The sequence below is a fragment of the Pleurodeles waltl genome, chromosome 2_1 (genome assembly GCF_031143425.1).
Source record: "Pleurodeles waltl isolate 20211129_DDA chromosome 2_1, aPleWal1.hap1.20221129, whole genome shotgun sequence".
Classification (NCBI taxonomy): domain Eukaryota; kingdom Metazoa; phylum Chordata; class Amphibia; order Caudata; family Salamandridae; genus Pleurodeles; species Pleurodeles waltl.
In genome coordinates this window covers 613,263,235-613,284,611 of record NC_090438.1, presented here as the reverse complement: position 1 = coordinate 613,284,611, position 21,377 = coordinate 613,263,235, and the positions used below count along the sequence as shown (strand labels likewise).

Below are 21,377 nucleotides of genomic sequence, written 5' to 3'. Positions count from 1 at the left end.
AGGTCCCCTTTCAGTTCAATCCTGTCTGCCAGGGTCCCAGTAGGGGGTGTGGCAGTCCTTTGTGTGAGAGCAGGCCCTCCACCCTCCCAGCCCAGGAAGACCCATTCAAAATGCAGATGTATGCAAGTGAGGCTGAGTACCCTGTGTTTGGGGTGTGTCTGAGTGAATGCACAAGGAGCTGTCAACCAAGCCCAGCCAGACGTGGATTGTAAGGCACAGAAAGATTTAAGTGCAAAGAAATGCTCACTTTCTAAAAGTGGCATTTCTAGAATAGTAATATTAAATCCAACTTCACCAGTCAGCAGGATTTGGTATTACCATTCTGGCCATACTAAATATTACCTTCCTACTCCCTTCAGATCAGCAGCTACCACTTCAATACTGTATGAGGGCAGCCCCAATGTTAGCCTATGAAGGGAGCAGGCCTCACAGTAGTGTAAAAACAAATTTAGGAGTTTTACACTACCAGGACATGTAACCTACACAGGTACATGTCTTGCCTTTCACCCACACAGCACCCTGCTCTAGGGGTTACCTATGGCACACATTAGAGGTGACTTATATGTGGAGAAAGGGGAGGTTTAGGCTTGGCAAGTACTTTTAAATGCCAAGTCGAGGTGACAGTGAAACTGCACACACAGGCCTTACAATGGCAGGCCTGAGACAAGGTAAACAATGTATTTTTACATGAGGGGCAGTGGTTCAAGCAAGCACAAGGAGTAGCTATGGGTTCACGGTTCTCTCCTTCATATGCGAATATATATATGGGCTTCTTTGAAGCAATACATGTTTGGAAGAAGGGCCCCTCTGTATTTACCGACAACATTTTCTTCTGGGGAAGATATATTGATGATGTTTTAATGATCTGGACTGGATCGGAACAACTATTAAAGGAATTCTATGAATACATCAATTGTAACATCTTCAATATTAAAATGACGTATGAATTCAGCAAGAACAAAGTCTGTTTTTTAGATCTAGAGATATCCGTCACAGATAATAAGATTCATACGAAAGTTTACCGCAAACCAACAGCCTGCAATTCGGTATTACATGCAGAAAGTGCGCATCCTAAAAGTCAAATTTCAGCCATCCCATTTGGGGAAATGACCAGATTGAAAAGAAATTGCAGCGATCCCAATGTATGCAACATAGAACTAAATAAATTGGAAGATAGATTCACACAGAGAGGCTATTCCAAGCGTGTCATCAAAACAGCAAGGAAAAAGATTGATCAAACATGTAGAACCACCCTACTGGGTCAAAAGACAAAGATGCGAGACAGTTCACCATACAGAGCAATGAGTTTTTGTACGGCATATAGCCAAAACAGTCACAATATATATCACATTCTATGTAAACATTGGAATGTTCTACAGACAGATGAAACACTTGCTGCTTTACTTCCTAAGAAACCTAAAATGATTCATAAAAGAGGTAAAACTATCAGAAATGAAGTCTGTAAAAGTTTCTTACCACCTCTAATGGAAAGTAAAACAACATGGCTTCCGAATAAAATTGCGGGTTTCTATAGGTGTGGTAATTGTAATATGTGCAGTATGGCATTGCATAAAACCACTGAATTCAGCTACAATGGTAGTGACAAATATAAAATCTCCACTTTTATTAACTGCAATACGAAATTTGTGGTATACATATTGGAATGCATATGTGGCCAGATATATGTGGGCAGCACAATAAGGCCCTTGAAGGAACGTATTCAAGAACATATCAGAGCCCTAAGAAATTATGACATAGCATCACCGCTAGTACGGCATGTTAAAGATAAACATCCAGTAACTGAGGTTCCATTAATAAAATATATGGGTATAAATCAAATCCCGGTGAACGCTAGGGGTGGTAACAGAACATTGGACTTACGTAAAAATGAAGCAAAATGGATTATCAAATTAAGAACGATTGAAATGGGCATGAATTTGGATGATGAGTTGTACCATTTCCTCTGAATATATCCATTTGGCATACTATGAATGTAGAACAACACACAAATGATACGAGTTACTAACTTTGTCAATATCCTTTCTATTTCGTGTCCTTGAAAGATAGGGAGGGTTCTTTCCCTTCTCATTTGAATTTTCTATATGTTGGGAAGACCGGTTACGACTTCACTCTATATGTTCACTGAGGTGACATTTGTGTACATACTGGGGGTAGAAATTACTTTACCATCATGATATTGGGTGGTTGAAAATGTATTTCTTTGGTTGGCAAATAGGTGACAATTTGTCTTTATTGGGGGGTAATATTTACAAAATATGAACCACTTCAAAATGGCCGCCGCGGTTGCATAGGCAGGTGCTTTTTCTTTTTTTTTCCGGCTAATGAATTATGTTTAAGTGCTAACGCGGTGTTTAAAATAACGGCGAAGGATTTGAAGTATTGAAATCGTCGTCTTAGAATGTCTACATACGATATAGACGATATTTCGTCCTGACTTTGTGTTAGTTTTCACTCAATAGGAACCACTTCAAAATGGCCGCCGTGGTTCTATGGGTAAGCTTCTGTCCGTTGTTAGTGCTAATGAACTCGGTTTGAGTACTAATGTGGCGCGCAAAATGCCGGCGAGGGATGTACACTTCCTTTGGAAAAGTCGGGGAGAGTGAGACGAGGTACAGAGGCCCTCGATGCGCTCGCCGAGATACATCGGGAAATAGAACAGGGACGAGATTTAAGAACAGAGAGAGAGGCATATAGGTAAGTGTATGGTAGAAGTTTGGGAAATGTATTCTATGTAATTCAATGAAAAATGGAGCATTATTAGAATGCTGGCTCCATTACCAGGATAGTGTGGAGACATTGGTATAAAAAATGATTATATAGGAATTGAGGTCCTTTTAGGGAGGAAATTGGATTTATTGTAATTATTTGTATTTCAATTGGTTCCTCAATACATGAGATTTGCGAATTCAATGAAAAACGGAGCACTATTAGAATGCTGGCTCCATTACCAGGATAGTGTGGAGACATTGGTATAAAAGATGATCACATAGGAATTGAGTTCCTTTTAGGGAGGACATTGGATTTATTGTAATTATTTATATTTCAGTTGGTTCCTCAATACATGAGGTTTACGGTTCCTGTAATTTAGATTCATTTTGAAGACAGCAAGGAAGTGACTGATTATGATTAAAACAGGTCAGTAATTGCACTACAGTACACTTTATTGGCATTCCCTAAATTTTGCCAAGTGAAATGGGAGTAACTAAATTATCACGTTCCCCCTCCTTCTTCATAGAGGATGATAAATGGTATATGATTATACGGACATAGAAGCAAATAAAGGTATATATTTATTAGACTCTTTTTCCTCACCATTACACAATGAGGGGTTATTCTGGGCTATAAGTAGTTTACGTTTGAAAGAAAAGAAATTTTAGACATAAATTGATCGAATGCCAACGAAAAAGAAATTCATTTACACTTGGGCTTGCATGTTGCATGGCTAACTATCGCTGTGGCTTCAACAGACCTATTCTTGGGGACATGGGAAATATATTGTTGGATACTTCAAATAAACACTTCACCACTGAGGTTGTGGTGGTGGTTTTCTTCCTTTTCTTTGAAGTTTCTTGTTTAACTTCAAACCAAGAGAAATAGTATAAATAATATGCATTTTTAAGAGCTTGTGTACTTAATTGACCAAAGAATTTATCAGTTTTTTGTATTTTGGAAAGGGAAAGGATAAAATATTGGATGTGTATTTATTGTAATATTTGTATATATTGTATATATATATTTGTTGTAATTGATTGTTATATGTTGTGATTCTCTCAGCCTTGAAGAAGTCCAGTCAGGACGAAACACGTGACGGCTGATGGCTTTTCATTCTTTTTCTACATTTTGTGTATATATGTTTATATGTTTATGTGTAGGCTGATGGCTTTTCATTCTTTTTCTACATGTTGTGTATATATGTTTATATGTCTATGTGTATAATATGATATATTCTTTTGTATTAAAATTCTCTATTTGCATGGACATTTCTGTTTGGTTAGTTTTATATGAGTACATGGTTTTTCTCTTTGGTTAGTTATTGTTTTTTTCAGAAAAGGAAGATTTATCAATTAGCAATTTAGTTTGATCAGACTAGATTCTCTCATGTCATCTCATTTTGATAATATAATAGTTTAGACATTGATTGTTGATGTGCCCCACTGAATTGTTTGTTCATTATTAAAACGGGTCTACTATTGTAAACCCGGAAGTACATATCAAGGCAACGATGTGTGTCAGTGTATGAGCACTCAAAAGTTTTTTCCTATATGTTTAGAATGTGCATTTATTTCAAGTTATGAGTTGCCTTTTGTTGTTGATTGTATATGTTCATATTGATTATTTGCACTTCGTAAAGTACTAGATTAATACTACAGGGGTTGCTGAATAGGCACTCCGAAAAAATGGCAATGTTTGATGATGAGAGAGACAAGATCTTTCATGCTATGTTCTCACATACTCCAAATACTAGTAATGTTTCCCAAGGTATAGGTAATTGCCCAGAAGGTATGAGATCTAAATATCTACATTTAGAAAAATTGAAAAAACAGGAATTATCTCGATGGTGGGATGCCACAGTTTTACAAAAATACATCACAGAAAAAAAGGTCCCTCGGGGCCTGAGAGTAATTATATTCCCTACTTTTGACGACTTGTCGGTTAAACACATGCTGGAGTGGGAACAATTGCTCTTCGAGACTTCGAAAGGTATGATGACAATTTTAATACAACATGCGGAGGAAAAAAGGGAAAAATTATTAAAAGACATACAGGAATTAGAAAATGAAATCAAGGCCCTAAATTTGCCAGATGTTAAAATAAAAAATGACAAGATTTTGAAAGAAGTGCTTGATAAACATCAGTTGTATATCAGGAATAAAAAAATGGCAAAATTACGAAGAGATGATAGAGATTATGAAAGTGGCAGAATTTATACGTTCGCTAGGAAATTTGATAATTTCATTCACAAAGGACAAGCTACAAATGAGAAGGGCACATTGGGAGTTGTGACCCATGAATCGGATTTTTCAATAACATCAGATGAATCAGATAGCACTAGCATATCAAGTGATAATACCAATTCAAATTCCAATGATGACCAAATGCCCACCAATAGTTTTTTACAGGAAGCAAAAAGGTACAGACTAGGAAACAAGAGAAATGCTTACAACCAGCCTTTTCAAAATGCAAGGCCAAAACACGTAGAGGCAAAAGGAGAAGAGGAGGTCAAAAACCAATCAACTATAGGGATGCAAACCAGAGCACCAAGGAGCAGAATCAAGAACAATTGATATTGGCATCTAACAAAAAGTTAGTAGATGCTGCGCAGGATTGTAGCAGCATTTCGATTGTGAATTTATCCAAACATATTCTTACTGAAGAACAACTTAAGGTGTTAGGCAAAGGATTGGGTTTTTGTGTGTCTAATCTTTGTGACATGATGCAAGTACATATTGACTTCTTTAAATTTCTTCGACAGTTGAAACTCAAAAAATATTTTGCAGACAAGACAGAAAAACATACAGAGACAATTTTAGATACCACAATTAGTACTACAGTGAGTAATTATACTATCAAAGATATTGCAGACATTGAACTTTTACTCACCTTAGAAAATATGGATGATAACAACATGGACAGGCTAGACCTATTAAATGACCTAAAAATTGTTCAGGATACATCTTTAAATAGTGGCCTCAAACCCAAATCTAGCTTTACCCCCAAATTACCCAGTAACAATGTCATAGAAGTATTTGGGAGATTGGTGAAAGAAGATTTGTGAAAACTACAAAAACTAATTAAAAGTGGCAACTTTCACAAATCGTTTAATATAACAAATAAACAGAGATTGGCTCTCAAGGAACTAGGAAGCAATCACGATATAGTGATTAAAGAGGCAGACAAGGGGGGAAACATTGTGATTTTAGATAGAGCAGACTATGTTCAAGAAATAGATAGACAACTATCTGATAGTAGAGCATATATTAAATTGCAATGTAATCCCATTAAAAAGATTGTTGATGAATTGGAAAAACTATTATTCTTATGGTGCAATCAGGGGTTAATTTCTGATTTTGAATTCAAATATATCTTCAATCCTTATCCTACATCACCTTGTATATATGTATTACCTAAACTACATAAGAGTGCCATTTCACCACCAGGCAGACCCATAATATCGGGAATAGGAGCGCCTACGGAGAGACTTTCCGAGTTCATTGATAGCTATCTGCAGCCTGTTGTGAAAAACATTCCTTCATATCTACAGGACACGAAGGATGTTCTTTGTAAGCTGGAGGACGTGAACTGGACTCCAGAGATGATGCTGGTTACCTTAGATGTATCTTCCTTATACACATGTATTCCCAAAGATAAGGGCTTACAAGCAGTACGGCATTTTCTGTCTGAGAGATCTGCATCATACATGGAACATACTGATATGATACTATGTATGATTGAATTTACATTGGAAAACAATGTATTTTTACATGAGGGGCAGTGGTTCAAGCAAGCACAAGGAGTAGCTATGGGTTCGCGGTTCTCTCCTTCATATGCAAATATATATATGGGCTTCTTTGAAGCAATACATGTTTGGAAGAAGGGCCCCTCTGTATTTACCGACAACATTTTCTTCTGGGGAAGATATATTGATGATGTTTTAATGATCTGGACTGGATCGGAACAACTATTAAAGGAATTCTATGAATACATCAATTGTAACATCTTCAATATTAAAATGACGTATGAATTCAGCAAGAACAAAGTCTGTTTTTTAGATCTAGAGATATCCGTCACAGATAATAAGATTCATACGAAAGTTTACCGCAAACCAACAGCCTGCAATTCGGTATTACATGCAGAAAGTGCGCATCCTAAAAGTCAAATTTCAGCCATCCCATTTGGGGAAATGACCAGATTGAAAAGAAATTGCAGCGATCCCAATGTATGCAACATAGAACTAAATAAATTGGAAGATAGATTCACACAGAGAGGCTATTCCAAGCGTGTCATCAAAACAGCAAGGAAAAAGATTGATCAAACATGTAGAACCACCCTACTGGGTCAAAAGACAAAGATGCGAGACAGTTCACCATACAGAGCAATGAGTTTTTGTACGGCATATAGCCAAAACAGTCACAATATATATCACATTCTATGTAAACATTGGAATGTTCTACAGACAGATGAAACACTTGCTGCTTTACTTCCTAGGAAACCTAAAATGATTCATAAAAGAGGTAAAACTATCAGAAATGAAGTCTGTAAAAGTTTCTTACCACCTCTAATGGAAAGTAAAACAACATGGCTTCCGAATAAAATTGCGGGTTTCTATAGGTGTGGTAATTGTAATATGTGCAGTATGGCATTGCATAAAACCACTGAATTCAGCTACAATGGTAGTGACAAATATAAAATCTCCACTTTTATTAACTGCAATACGAAATTTGTGGTATACATATTGGAATGCATATGTGGCCAGATATATGTGGGCAGCACAATAAGGCCCTTGAAGGAACGTATTCAAGAACATATCAGAGCCCTAAGAAATTATGACATAGCATCACCGCTAGTACGGCATGTTAAAGATAAACATCCAGTAACTGAGGTTCCATTAATAAAATATATGGGTATAAATCAAATCCCGGTGAACGCTAGGGGTGGTAACAGAACATTGGATTTGTGTAAAAATGAAGCAAAATGGATTATCAAATTAAGAACGATTGAAATGGGCATGAATTTGGATGATGAGTTGTACCATTTCCTCTGAATATATCCATTTGGCATACTATGAATGTAGAACAACACACAAATGATACGAGTTACTAACTTTGTCAATATCCTTTCTATTTCGTGTCCTTGAAAGATAGGGAGGGTTCTTTCCCTTCTCATTTGAATTTTCTATATGTTGGGAAGACCGGTTACGACTTCACTCTATATGTTCACTGAGGTGACATTTGTGTACATACTGGGGGTAGAAATTACTTTACCATCATGATATTGGGTGGTTGAAAATGTATTTCTTTGGTTGGCAAATAGGTGACAATTTGTCTTTATTGGGGGGTAATATTTACAAAATATGAACCACTTCAAAATGGCCGCCGCGGTTGCATAGGCAGGTGCTTTTTCTTTTTTTTTCCGGCTAATGAATTATGTTTAAGTGCTAACGCGGTGTTTAAAATAACGGCGAAGGATTTGAAGTATTGAAATCGTCGTCTTAGAATGTCTACATACGATATAGACGATATTTCGTCCTGACTTTGTGTTAGTTTTCACTCAATAGGAACCACTTCAAAATGGCCGCCGTGGTTCTATGGGTAAGCTTCTGTCCGTTGTTAGTGCTAATGAACTTGGTTTGAGTACTAATGTGGCGCGCAAAATGCCGGCGAGGGATGTACACTTCCTTTGGAAAAGTCGGGGAGAGTGAGACGAGGTACAGAGGCCCTCGATGCTCTCGCCGAGATACATCGGGAAATAGAACAGGGACGAGATTTAAGAACAGAGAGAGAGGCATATAGGTAAGTGTATGGTAGAAGTTTGGGAAATGTATTCTATGTAATTCAATGAAAAATGGAGCATTATTAGAATGCTGGCTCCATTACCAGGATAGTGTGGAGACATTGGTATAAAAAATGATTATATAGGAATTGAGGTCCTTTTAGGGAGGAAATTGGATTTATTGTAATTATTTGTATTTCAATTGGTTCCTCAATACATGAGATTTGCGAATTCAATGAAAAACGGAGCACTATTAGAATGCTGGCTCCATTACCAGGATAGTGTGGAGACATTGGTATAAAAGATGATCACATAGGAATTGAGTTCCTTTTAGGGAGGACATTGGATTTATTGTAATTATTTATATTTCAGTTGGTTCCTCAATACATGAGGTTTACGGTTCCTGTAATTTAGATTCATTTTGAAGACAGCAAGGAAGTGACTGATTATGATTAAAACAGGTCAGTAATTGCACTACAGTACACTTTATTGGCATTCCCTAAATTTTGCCAAGTGAAATGGGAGTAACTAAATTATCACGTTCCCCCTCCTTCTTCATAGAGGATGATAAATGGTATATGATTATACGGACATAGAAGCAAATAAAGGTATATATTTATTAGACTCTTTTTCCTCACCATTACACAATGAGGGGTTATTCTGGGCTATAAGTAGTTTACGTTTGAAAGAAAAGAAATTTTAGACATAAATTGATCGAATGCCAACGAAAAAGAAATTCATTTACACTTGGGCTTGCATGTTGCATGGCTAACTATCGCTGTGGCTTCAACAGACCTATTCTTGGGGACATGGGAAATATATTGTTGGATACTTCAAATAAACACTTCACCACTGAGGTTGTGGTGGTGGTTTTCTTCCTTTTCTTTGAAGTTTCTTGTTTAACTTCAAACCAAGAGAAATAGTATAAATAATATGCATTTTTAAGAGCTTGTGTACTTAATTGACCAAAGAATTTATCAGTTTTTTGTATTTTGGAAAGGGAAAGGATAAAATATTGGATGTGTATTTATTGTAATATTTGTATATATTGTATATATATATTTGTTGTAATTGATTGTTATATGTTGTGATTCTCTCAGCCTTGAAGAAGTCCAGTCAGGACGAAACACGTGACGGCTGATGGCTTTTCATTCTTTTTCTACATTTTGTGTATATATGTTTATATGTTTATGTGTAGGCTGATGGCTTTTCATTCTTTTTCTACATGTTGTGTATATATGTTTATATGTCTATGTGTATAATATGATATATTCTTTTGTATTAAAATTCTCTATTTGCATGGACATTTCTGTTTGGTTAGTTTTATATGAGTACATGGTTTTTCTCTTTGGTTAGTTATTGTTTTTTTCAGAAAAGGAAGATTTATCAATTAGCAATTTAGTTTGATCAGACTAGATTCTCTCATGTCATCTCATTTTGATAATATAATAGTTTAGACATTGATTGTTGATGTGCCCCACTGAATTGTTTGTTCATTATTAAAACGGGTCTACTATTGTAAACCCGGAAGTACATATCAAGGCAACGATGTGTGTCAGTGTATGAGCACTCAAAAGTTTTTTCCTATATGTTTAGAATGTGCATTTATTTCAAGTTATGAGTTGCCTTTTGTTGTTGATTGTATATGTTCATATTGATTATTTGCACTTCGTAAAGTACTAGATTAATACTACAGGGGTTGCTGAATAGGCACTCCGAAAAAATGGCAATGTTTGATGATGAGAGAGACAAGATCTTTCATGCTATGTTCTCACATACTCCAAATACTAGTAATGTTTCCCAAGGTATAGGTAATTGCCCAGAAGGTATGAGATCTAAATATCTACATTTAGAAAAATTGAAAAAACAGGAATTATCTCGATGGTGGGATGCCACAGTTTTACAAAAATACATCACAGAAAAAAAGGTCCCTCGGGGCCTGAGAGTAATTATATTCCCTACTTTTGACGACTTGTCGGTTAAACACATGCTGGAGTGGGAACAATTGCTCTTCGAGACTTCGAAAGGTATGATGACAATTTTAATACAACATGCGGAGGAAAAAAGGGAAAAATTATTAAAAGACATACAGGAATTAGAAAATGAAATCAAGGCCCTAAATTTGCCAGATGTTAAAATAAAAAATGACAAGATTTTGAAAGAAGTGCTTGATAAACATCAGTTGTATATCAGGAATAAAAAAATGGCAAAATTACGAAGAGATGATAGAGATTATGAAAGTGGCAGAATTTATACGTTCGCTAGGAAATTTGATAATTTCATTCACAAAGGACAAGCTACAAATGAGAAGGGCACATTGGGAGTTGTGACCCATGAATCGGATTTTTCAATAACATCAGATGAATCAGATAGCACTAGCATATCAAGTGATAATACCAATTCAAATTCCAATGATGACCAAATGCCCACCAATAGTTTTTTACAGGAAGCAAAAAGGTACAGACTAGGAAACAAGAGAAATGCTTACAACCAGCCTTTTCAAAATGCAAGGCCAAAACACGTAGAGGCAAAAGGAGAAGAGGAGGTCAAAAACCAATCAACTATAGGGATGCAAACCAGAGCACCAAGGAGCAGAATCAAGAACAATTGATATTGGCATCTAACAAAAAGTTAGTAGATGCTGCGCAGGATTGTAGCAGCATTTCGATTGTGAATTTATCCAAACATATTCTTACTGAAGAACAACTTAAGGTGTTAGGCAAAGGATTGGGTTTTTGTGTGTCTAATCTTTGTGACATGACGCAAGTACATATTGACTTCTTTAAATTTCTTCGACAGTTGAAACTCAAAAAATATTTTGCAGACAAGACAGAAAAACATACAGAGACAATTTTAGATACCACAATGAGTACTACAGTGAGTAATTATACTATCAAAGATATTGCAGACATTGAACTTTTACTCACCTTAGAAAATATGGATGATAACAACATGGACAGGCTAGACCTATTAAATGACCTCAAAATTGTTCAGGATACATCTTTAAATAGTGGCCTCAAACCCAAATCTAGCTTTACCCCCAAATTACCCAGTAACAATGTCATAGAAGTATTTGGGAGATTGGTGAAAGAAGATTTGTGAAAACTACAAAAACAAATTAAAAGTGGCAACTTTCACAAATCGTTTAATATAACAAATAAACAGAGATTGGCTCTCAAGGAACTAGGAAGCAATCACGATATAGTGATTAAAGAGGCAGACAAGGGGGGAAACATTGTGATTTTAGATAGAGCAGACTATGTTCAAGAAATAGATAGACAACTATCTGATAGTAGAGCATATATTAAATTGCAATGTAATCCCATTAAAAAGATTGTTGATGAATTGGAAAAACTATTATTCTTATGGTGCAATCAGGGGTTAATTTCTGATTTTGAATTCAAATATATCTTCAATCCTTATCCTACATCACCTTGTATATATGTATTACCTAAACTATATAAGAGTGCCATTTCACCACCAGGCAGACCCATAATATCGGGAATAGGAGCGCCTACGGAGAGACTTTCCGAGTTCATTGATAGCTATCTGCAGCCTGTTGTGAAAAACATTCCTTCATATCTACAGGACACGAAGGATGTTCTTTGTAAGCTGGAGGACGTGAACTGGACTCCAGAGATGATGCTGGTTACCTTAGATGTATCTTCCTTATACACATGTATTCCCAAAGATAAGGGCTTACAAGCAGTACGGCATTTTCTGTCTGAGAGATCTGCATCATACATGGAACATACTGATATGATACTATGTATGATTGAATTTACATTGGAAAACAATGTATTTTTACATGAGGGGCAGTGGTTCAAGCAAGCACAAGGAGTAGCTATGGGTTCACGGTTCTCTCCTTCATATGCGAATATATATATGGGCTTCTTTGAAGCAATACATGTTTGGAAGAAGGGCCCCTCTGTATTTACCGACAACATTTTCTTCTGGGGAAGATATATTGATGATGTTTTAATGATCTGGACTGGATCGGAACAACTATTAAAGGAATTCTATGAATACATCAATTGTAACATCTTCAATATTAAAATGACGTATGAATTCAGCAAGAACAAAGTCTGTTTTTTAGATCTAGAGATATCCGTCACAGATAATAAGATTAATACGAAAGTTTACCGCAAACCAACAGCCTGCAATTCGGTATTACATGCAGAAAGTGCGCATCCTAAAAGTCAATTTTCAGCCATCCCATTTGGGGAAATGACCAGATTGAAAAGAAATTGCAGCGATCCCAATGTATGCAACATAGAACTAAATAAATTGGAAGATAGATTCACACAGAGAGGCTATTCCAAGCGTGTCATCAAAACAGCAAGGAAAAAGATTGATCAAACATGTAGAACCACCCTACTGGGTCAAAAGACAAAGATGCGAGACAGTTCACCATACAGAGCAATGAGTTTTTGTACGGCATATAGCCAAAACAGTCACAATATATATCACATTCTATGTAAACATTGGAATGTTCTACAGACAGATGAAACACTTGCTGCTTTACTTCCTAGGAAACCTAAAATGATTCATAAAAGAGGTAAAACTATCAGAAATGAAGTCTGTAAAAGTTTCTTACCACCTCTAATGGAAAGTAAAACAACATGGCTTCCGAATAAAATTGCGGGTTTCTATAGGTGTGGTAATTGTAATATGTGCAGTATGGCATTGCATAAAACCACTGAATTCAGCTACAATGGTAGTGACAAATATAAAATCTCCACTTTTATTAACTGCAATACGAAATTTGTGGTATACATATTGGAATGCATATGTGGCCAGATATATGTGGGCAGCACAATAAGGCCCTTGAAGGAACGTATTCAAGAACATATCAGAGCCCTAAGAAATTATGACATAGCATCACCGCTAGTACGGCATGTTAAAGATAAACATCCAGTAACTGAGGTTCCATTAATAAAATATATGGGTATAAATCAAATCCCGGTGAACGCTAGGGGTGGTAACAGAACATTGGACTTGCGTAAAAATGAAGCAAAATGGATTATCAAATTAAGAACGATTGAAATGGGCATGAATTTGGATGATGAGTTGTACCATTTCCTCTGAATATATCCATTTGGCATACTATGAATGTAGAACAACACACAATTGATACGAGTTACTAACTTTGTCAATAACCTTTCTATTTCGTGTCCTTGAAAGATAGGGAGGGTTCTTTCCCTTCTCATTTGAATTTTCTATATGTTGGGAAGACCGGTTACGACTTCACTCTATATGTTCACTGAGGTGACATTTGTGTACATACTGGGGGTAGAAATTACTTTACCATCATGATATTGGGTGGTTGAAAATTTATTTCTTTGGTTGGCAAATAGGTGACAATTTGTCTTTATTGGGGGGTAATATTTACAAAATATGAACCACTTCAAAATGGCCGCCGCGGTTGCATAGGCAGGTGCTTTTTCTTTTTTTTTCCGGCTAATGAATTATGTTTAAGTGCTAACGCGGTGTTTAAAATAACGGCGAAGGATTTGAAGTATTGAAATCGTCGTCTTAGAATGTCTACATACGATATAGACGATATTTCGTCCTGACTTTGTGTTAGTTTTCACTCAATAGGAACCACTTCAAAATGGCCGCCGTGGTTCTATGAGTAAGCTTCTGTCCGTTGTTAGTGCTAATGAACTCGGTTTGAGTACTAATGTGGCGCGCAAAATGCCGGCGAGGGATGTACACTTCCTTTGGAAAAGTCGGGGAGAGTGAGACGAGGTACAGAGGCCCTCGATGCTCTCGCCGAGATACATCGGGAAATAGAACAGGGACGAGATTTAAGAACAGAGAGAGAGGCATATAGGTAAGTGTATGGTAGAAGTTTGGGAAATTTATTCTATGTAATTCAATGAAAAATGGAGCATTATTAGAATGCTGGCTCCATTACCAGGATAGTGTGGAGACATTGGTATAAAAAATGATTATATAGGAATTGAGGTCCTTTTAGGGAGGAAATTGGATTTATTGTAATTATTTGTATTTCAATTGGTTCCTCAATACATGAGATTTGCGAATTCAATGAAAAACGGAGCACTATTAGAATGCTGGCTCCATTACCAGGATAGTGTGGAGACATTGGTATAAAAGATGATCACATAGGAATTGAGTTCCTTTTAGGGAGGACATTGGATTTATTGTAATTATTTATATTTCAGTTGGTTCCTCAATACATGAGGTTTACGGTTCCTGTAATTTAGATTCATTTTGAAGACAGCAAGGAAGTGACTGATTATGATTAAAACAGGTCAGTAATTGCACTACAGTACACTTTATTGGCATTCCCTAAATTTTGCCAAGTGAAATGGGAGTAACTAAATTATCACGTTCCCCCTCCTTCTTCATAGAGGATGATAAATGGTATATGATTATACGGACATAGAAGCAAATAAAGGTATATATTTATTAGACTCTTTTTCCTCACCATTACACAATGAGGGGTTATTCTGGGCTATAAGTAGTTTACGTTTGAAAGAAAAGAAATTTTAGACATAAATTGATCGAATGCCAACGAAAAAGAAATTCATTTACACTTGGGCTTGCATGTTGCATGGGTAACTATCGCTGTGGCTTCAACAGACCTATTCTTGGGGACATGGGAAATATATTGTTGGATACTTCAAATAAACACTTCACCACTGAGGTTGTGGTGGTGGTTTTCTTCCTTTTCTTTGAATTTTCTTGTTTAACTTCAAACCAAGAGAAATAGTATAAATAATATGCATTTTTAAGAGCTTGTGTACTTAATTGACCAAAGAATTTATCAGTTTTTTGTATTTTGGAAAGGGAAAGGATAAAATATTGGATGTGTATTTATTGTAATATTTGTATATATATATTTGTTTTAATTGATTGTTATATGTTGTGATTCTCTCAGCCTTGAAGAAGTCCAGTCAGGACGAAACACGTGTCGGCTGATGGCTTTTCATTCTTTTTCTACATTTTGTGTATATATGTTTATATGTTTATGTGTAGGCTGATGGCTTTTCATTCTTTTTCTACATGTTGTGTATATATGTTTATATGTCTATGTGTATAATATGATATATTCTTTTGTATTAAAATTCTCTATTTGCATGGACATTTCTGTTTGGTTAGTTTTATATGAGTACATGGTTTTTCTCTTTGGTTAGTTATTGTTTTTTTCAGAAAAGGAAGATTTATCAATTAGCAATTTAGTTTGATCATACTAGATTCTCTCATGTCATCTCATTTTGATAATATAATAGTTTAGACATTGATTGTTGATGTGCCCCACTGAATTGTTTGTTCATTATTAAAACGGGTCTACTATTGTAAACCCGGAAGTACATATCAAGGCAACGATGTGTGTCAGTGTATGAGCACTCAAAAGTTTTTTCCTATATGTTTAGAATGTGCATTTATTTCAAGTTATGAGTTGCCTTTTGTTGTTGACAGGTACATGTCTTGCCTTTCACCCACACAGCACCCTGCTCTAGGGGTTACCTATGGCACACATTAGAGGTGACTTATATGTGGAGAAAGGGGAGGTTTAGGCTTGGCAAGTACTTTTAAATGCCAAGTCGGGGTGACGCTGAAACTGCACACACAGGCCTTACAATGGCAGGCCTGAGACAAGGTAAAGGGACTACTTAAGTGGGTGGCACAACCAGTGCTGCAGGCCCACTAGTAGCATTTAATCTACAGGCCCTAGGCACCTATAGTGCACATTACTAGGGACTTATAAGTAAATTAAATAGTCCAATCAGGTATGATCCAAGGTTACCATGTTTAAAGGGAGAGAGCATATGCACTTTAGCACTGGTTAGCAGTGGTAAAATGCGCAGAGTCTAAAAGCCAGCAAAAACAGTGTCCAAAAAGTGGAGAGAGGCAGGCAAAAAGTTAGGGGTGACCACCCTAAGGCTGTCAGGTCTAACACAATAGATAAAATGATACAGCAAACCATTAAAACTGAAAAAAGTCCTTGGAGAAAGTTCGCAACTTGATGAAGACTTTGCAAGACATCAACAGTCTCTGGAACAGGTTTGAGGAGGCAGACCAAAGTAGACGTATCGCTCTGACTCTGGAAACGAAGAGGAATATTATCCTTGAGATGAAGGTTGTGTTGTGGTAGATGATGATGTTAGGGAGGAAGAAAACAGAAGTACAATGAGGTGGGATAATACTCACCTCCGTATCTTTAATAAAATTAAGAATTTCCTTCATAACATACTAGGAAAATCTACATTTTACGGAAAGAACAGAGGCTCATATTATGCTTGTTTAAAGCAAATTAATCACAGTTAAAGAAGCATGTTGAACAGGTTTGCAATAAAATGCCTTGAAACATCATTAGACCAGTCAGCCGATTTGAGAATATCCTCCAGACGGGAACCAGCCCAAAAGGCCTTAGAAGTCATAGCTTCTCTGGACGAATGAGCCCCAAAAGAAGAGGTATCAATGCCCGCTAAGGACATAACCCACTTAACCCAATGAGCTAGAGTAGGAGATGAGACAGGCTTAAAAGATTTCTTAAAGGAAATAAGGAGTTGGGATGCTGAGGATGATCTCAAATCGAATGTCTTTTGTTCATAAACCTTTAAACACTTGCCTACACATAACTTAGGATGGTCAGGGAAATATGGATAAAACACAGTAGACAAATTAGTTTTGCTATGCCTATGGACTGAAAATAAAACACATGAAGGAGTAAATTGGCAAGCAGTAACATTGAGTGCTTTGACATCTGAAAGACGTTTGATAGAAACCAGGCATCACAACATAGTAAGTTTTGCAGACAACATTTTCAATGAAAGAACTGTATTATCAGGCCATGACAAAAAGAGGTTTAATACTAGAGTGACATCCCACACAGAACTATACTTCGGTAAAGAAGGATTACAAAATGTTACTCCCTTTAAAAGCCGGCATATTAAAGGGTGTTCTCCCGCTGGTTTTCCGTTGATGTAAGGATGTGAAGAGAAAATAGCAGATATGTATAGGTTAATGGTGCGATAAGATTTACCTTTGCTAGCTTCTGCGGCCAGAAAGTTGACTATAGAGGATACATCCGCTGAAAGGGAATCAATATGTTTTCCTCTGCACCAGCTATCCCATAAGGACCATGCAGATCTTTATGCTTTTTTAGTTCCTGGAGCCCATGATTGGTTAATGAAGTTTGAAGCTTCTTCCCAAATAAGTGGGAATGAATGGGAATCCCCGAGATTTTCCAGGCTGAGAGGGTAAGAAGATTGTCTGTAATCAGGTTGTGTAGAAGACCCTGAGGATTCGAAAGAAGGTGAGGGAAAGAAGGAAGAAGAAATGGGGATTCTATCAAGAGTTCCAGAAGAGTGGGGAACCACACCTGAGATTGCCAGAAAGGGGCTATGAGAACCAGAACTGCTCTTTGACGTTTGACTTGGGCCAATAATCTGCTGATTATAATAAATGGAGGGAAAGCGTAATTGAGAGAGGTCGATCAGTCTTGAGAAAAAGCATCGGATGCCAAGGCTAATGGATCTAGGTGCCAACTGAAGAATTGAGGAAGTTGGGCATTGAGATTGGAAGCAAAGAGTTCTATTTTGAAGGGACCTCACTTGCGATGAATAGAGTTGAATATGTCGGGATGGAGTTTCCAGTCGTTCGAGTCGTGGAAATGACGTGAGTGCTAATCCGCTACATCATTTAGGTCGCCTGGTAAATACTCTGCATGTACCGAGATTCTGTTTTGGAGGCAAAAATCCCAAAAACTGAGTTATAAGGGATGAAATAGGTTTGGATTTCTTAGAACATTTGAGAGATGATTTGATATTAGTAATCCCCTCCCTTAAGGGAGGCCTGTGAGGAGCCACGTCCTCCGTCAGTTGTGAGGAATTCTCACCAATCAACAGCGCCGCCTTTGAGGTATTTTTTGGGAGAGGGCGCTTTCTGCTATCCCCCGCAGACTGGGCCAATCATTGTCTTGGATACTAGATCAAACACTGATTTTTCTAAATTTTTTGATAATTTATTCATAGAGGCAGAAACTGCCTGTTCAACTGAGACTTGAATAAAGTAATTCAAATTGTCTTTGACAAATTCATCCTCATCATTTAAATTGTCAGCCATAGGAGAACTAACAATCTCCATTGTGAAAATATGAAAAAGAAAAACACCAGCTAAGAGAAACAGCACTGGAAGGGTTAAATTCGGAACTTGCCGGCACAGAGGGAACAAACTCCACCTATGGGTGGGGAAAAAAGGGAGTGACCTGAAACTGGAGCCAGGAAACTCCCCAAGGATGAAGAAGCAGCCTCGAGTGCTCACAAAGGAAGAAGAACCGGAGCAGAAATGAAAACACGCTCCTTAAATGTGGTTAAAAGTGACAGGTAAGTGGAAACGCAACGTACGCCTCAACTGTCGTCCTAAAATGGTGACACGAGTTGAGGAGAACGTCGCAAGACGGCTCTGAGGAGCTCGAGCAAAGCGCAAAAGAAACTGCAAAGTGTGCAGCTACAAGCCGGCTAAAACGAGCGTGCGTCAAGAAACAGCGCCTTGTTTAAACATACACGTATAACTATATAAATAAAACAATGTGACTGAAGTATTGGGAAACGTTATGAAAAATACTTATATTGACTGCGAGCAGCAAGAAAAGAGGGCTGTTCGCAGACAAGATAACTACTAGGGGGGTGGATTGGTTGCTTATTGGTGGGCTACTTATGACTATGTTTCATTTCCCATTGGCTACTGTTGTTTGCCTTTTGGGATTTGTAGTTTTGACTGTGCTGCTATTTAATAAACAAGAAAAGAGAAGGCATAACATTAGCCTCCATTCTTGCCATAAAATTATCCAATTGGCCATCATGAAAATTCGTGTGGTTAAGCCACAAGCATGTACGAGTACCAGAGTCCTATGACCTTCTCCCGAAAGTCCTCATTTCCAGTTTAATTTTTTTTTCAATGTTATGGTACCTCTTTCGAAAATGTTTGTATTTCTGAACCTGACATATTCTTTGGGTCACATTCTCTTCAGTACAGAATAGACTTCTCCTGGAGGGGCACACTTTTACTGAGGACATACTATCTACATGACACATAATTGGAGCAACATCTTTTATGTTCAGAGAATCAACCACTTACATATTTTAAATGGGCTGGTGATGTCAGCACTGGGCCTCCCAACAACATTTTATTTCTTCCTCCCACTGAAAAAGTCAAGTGTCAAATGAAATCTAAATTTTATTTTGCTTCTTTTTTCACTCATGAATTCTTATAGCTAGGATGTTTCCACATTAATGTATTTCTTACAAATACTTTTATCCTGGCATGTAGCACAACATGGCCTTTAGTGTTTTGGTTTTAGTGCTCGCTACCCCTTCCTTGTATGTCGTTCTCAACAGGACTAAGGACTAGCACAATTCTGAAATGGTCTTCATGGCTATGTAGCAAACTCTGGCAGCATACACACCTGGCACAGCTGTTGCCTTCCCCAGCATTCCGATACTTGTATTGTTCAATGTTCCCAGTCTCGTGCTGTTAAAGTGAGTGGGGACAGCGCAAAATCAGTATGAAACCACCCCGAAGGTTTCTGGTAGTGGTTGCAGCACAGTACTGTCCATTAAGTTCTTGACATCTTGTGTGCTTTTTGGTAATCGACAGAGAACAGTATTCATGCAATGTCAAGGCCAGGGTGCCAATTTGCTGTTCTTTTAATAAATGTTAGTTTTTTATCAGCCAAGAAACCAGGGTGAACACTGAATGGGCTCAGAAAATAAATTAGTATGCATTTGACTTGACACCCTTAGGGTGGTCTTCCCCCAACATATTGCCTGCCTCCCTCCATTTTTCTGATCTTGTTTTTACTAGTTTTTGGACTCTGCGCACTTTACCACTGCTGACCCGTGCTAAAGTGATTGCGCTCTGTCCCCTAAACATTGTAACATTGGCTCCAGTGTGCATCCTTGCAATGAATGGAGGGGGTTCTGGGTGTACAAATAGACAAGGGGCTGGAAAACGAATTGGTTTATTGAGGTTTGCAGGTTATCAAGTGGTAGGTTGGGGTCAAACAGGCACAGAATGGTGATATCGCCATGGCCTGTATGGATTAGACATGCACATTTGAAAGCACTGTGACACCCCTGGTGCCATCCAACAGATTCACATTGCCCTGCTACTGTTAGTTAGCAAGATCATATTAGCAAATGTTTTGATTTTTATATATTAAAACTTGAATCACCATAATACAATTTCAGTGACTAAAACAGCAGCAAATAGTTTTATTAACTATTTTCACAGTAGTCATGAAGCTCTGTACAGGAACAATAGCACATGTAAATAAAAGAGTAAGATAATAGATGAGCGAAAAGGAATCTAAGGAAATTAAAAGACATATGGCATGTTTGGATCTGTGGGTAACTCCATCTGTTCAATATATTTTGTGTTACATATGAAAATAATAAACCAGTCTATAATTAGTTTTATTCTGTAGGAACCGTCAATTTGAAATCACATAAGTGAAGGCACCAATAGCTGTTTATCCTAGTGAGACGTCAAACCGGTATAAGATAGCTCTAAAAATCACAGGTTATTCCATGGCTTGAAGGGACTTTTACTCGATAAATGGAAGAAATCTGGAGTGGAACGTGACTTGGTAGGTTTTAGAAAACAACTCTTAAGGCATGCATAATGACGAGTTTGGTGGAGGGGATTACTCCGTCATAAACGTGATGGATATTGCGCCCGCCGTGTTACAAGTTCCAATATATCCTATGGAACTTGCAATACAGCAGAAGCGATATCCGTCACGTTTGTGAGAGTAATCCTCTTCGCCAAACTCGTAATGAGGCCCTTAACCTCTTAATTTAGTCCCCCACGCCTGGTTTACCAGGGGCGAT

At 37.4% G+C, this 21,377-nt stretch overlaps 1 protein-coding gene and 3 long non-coding RNA genes across 15 annotated transcripts in view; all 4 read left to right on the top strand.

Moving 5' to 3' along the window:
• AMPH (amphiphysin) overlaps positions 1 to 21,377 on the top strand; it is a 927,201-nt gene that overhangs the window by 57,824 nt on the left and 848,000 nt on the right. The gene's annotated exons all lie outside the window — the stretch shown is intronic.
• On the top strand, positions 2,098 to 3,285 carry LOC138259056 (uncharacterized). The gene is made up of 3 exons (XR_011198628.1): positions 2,098 to 2,715; positions 3,068 to 3,156; positions 3,257 to 3,285. It is a non-coding gene; the product is annotated as an uncharacterized lncRNA (long non-coding RNA).
• Positions 8,308 to 9,101, top strand: LOC138259052 (uncharacterized). The gene is made up of 3 exons (XR_011198627.1): positions 8,308 to 8,531; positions 8,884 to 8,972; positions 9,073 to 9,101. It is a non-coding gene; the product is annotated as an uncharacterized lncRNA (long non-coding RNA).
• Positions 14,287 to 14,917, top strand: LOC138259046 (uncharacterized). Its single transcript, XR_011198625.1, has 3 exons — positions 14,287 to 14,347; positions 14,700 to 14,788; positions 14,889 to 14,917. It is a non-coding gene; the product is annotated as an uncharacterized lncRNA (long non-coding RNA).